We start from the raw sequence: 1831 nt of genomic DNA on the forward strand, positions 1-1831 counted from the left end.
AATGGCAGATAACAATTCTAAACATAAGATCTTCAAATTAAAATCAACTATAATGAAATTTATTGCAAATAGTAAAAATTTAGTTTGTTATAAGCTATATCCAAGCAAATGAACCTGGGAAGATTAAATACTTGGGCACTCCATGGCTTCTTGTTGTGGAACCAATCCTTTTTTTATGTCTTATCAGGATCACCTTAACAAGACAATTATGCAAATTATTACAAAAATCGTTTATAGTTTACTGGAAGATTATTGATTGACCGTGTGTATAGATGAATGGAATATGGTCCGGGTGCGGTAAAAAAAAACTCAAATAGTAAATAATTATACTATTTTATTGAGCCAACGTTTTGCCCCACGTTGCAGGGCTTCGTCAGGGCTAAAAAAGATACAAACACTATAGTTACAAAAAGGAAAAGCTACTTAATTACATATAGTTACAAAAGCCCACTTTCTTGTCATATCTTTTATTCTTGTTTCTCTAAATTCTTACTTTTTTTTTTTTATTAATTATTTTTATATTTACTATCCTTCCTGTTTCATTTATATTCATGTATCTTATCTTTTAATTTATATTCATAAGATTATAAGTAAGAACTAAAACTATCTTTCTTATTATTTTCATTTTTACCGAAATAATACCTTTATTAACTTTTCCATTGTATTAATTACTTTTTGTATAAATTATATTGTAGAAAATAATATAGAGGTGTTTATTGTTGGCTGTAGATTCACAGCACAAGAGAACCTTATTATTACATTCAGATCAACTATTAAACAATTATCTTATTCTTATTAAATTACAGCTCAAAAGAACCTTATTGTTATATTCTGATCAACTATTAAACTATTATTTTATTCTTATTAACTTACAGTTCAAGAGAACCTTACTATTATATTCAGACAATCTATAAAATAAATATCTTATTCTTATTAAATTACAGCTCAAGAGAACCTTACTATTATATTGAGACAAACTATAAAATAAATATCTTATTCTTATTAAATTACAGCTCAAGAGAACCTTACTATTATATTCAGACAAACTATTAAATAAATATCTTATTCTTATTAAATTACAGCTCAAGAGAACCTTATTATTCTAGTCAGACAGACTATTAAATAAATATCTTATTCATATAATTACTCGCAAAAAATAGTTCTTCATTACAGATAAAAACAAATAACACAGGAAGGAAGTTGAATAGTAGGGGAGCGGTGGGAAGGTAGTGGAGGATTTCACTACTACCATTTCCCAGTAGAAATTCCCTCTAGTGGGAAAAAATCCCTGTCGAAGTTGCGGGAATTTATTTTTCAAACGAGCAGCTGGGAATCGGTCACCTCCGGAGCCTCTTGGCTCTGTTCGGGACCGGCAGTATGCTCACGTTCGGAAAAAATGGGTTTCCGCCATTTTGGGGGAGCTGAGGGAAACAATTACCTTAATGTATACATTTGCTCATTAGAACTTGCCTAAATTTCCTTGTAAATTTTGGTTATTCTAGATTCTGTAGAAAACAGATACTTAAATTAACTTACAGTTTCAAAATTATTTATACTTGTATCTATATCTCGAAACATTTAGTTGAATAATTTATTATTTACAAATTTATTTCAAGACCTGATTCTTTTCATGGTAATTTAATCTAAGAAAGATGGTGGGTTTTTGTATTCCTTTGTGAAATATTTTTTAATAACCATTTATTAAATTCAACAGTTACCAAAAACTTCAATATAAAAGTTGAGAAAAATACAAAATTGACAATTAGCGGACTGCCTGATTGTTATATTAATTAAACAAATAGCATATTAGTGCACCCCTAACCATCTTCAC

General features: G+C 28.6%; 1 protein-coding gene across 3 annotated transcripts in view; it reads left to right on the plus strand.

Moving 5' to 3' along the window:
- Positions 1-1831, plus strand: part of LOC106686584 (serine/threonine-protein phosphatase 2A 56 kDa regulatory subunit gamma isoform) — a gene marked incomplete at its 3' end in the record, with an annotated part of 114886 nt that overhangs the window by 8278 nt on the left and 104777 nt on the right.

The sequence above is a fragment of the Halyomorpha halys genome, unplaced genomic scaffold, assembly GCF_000696795.3.
Source record: "Halyomorpha halys isolate HHAL.00 unplaced genomic scaffold, Hhal_1.1 Scaffold841.1, whole genome shotgun sequence".
NCBI lineage: Eukaryota > Metazoa > Arthropoda > Insecta > Hemiptera > Pentatomidae > Halyomorpha > Halyomorpha halys.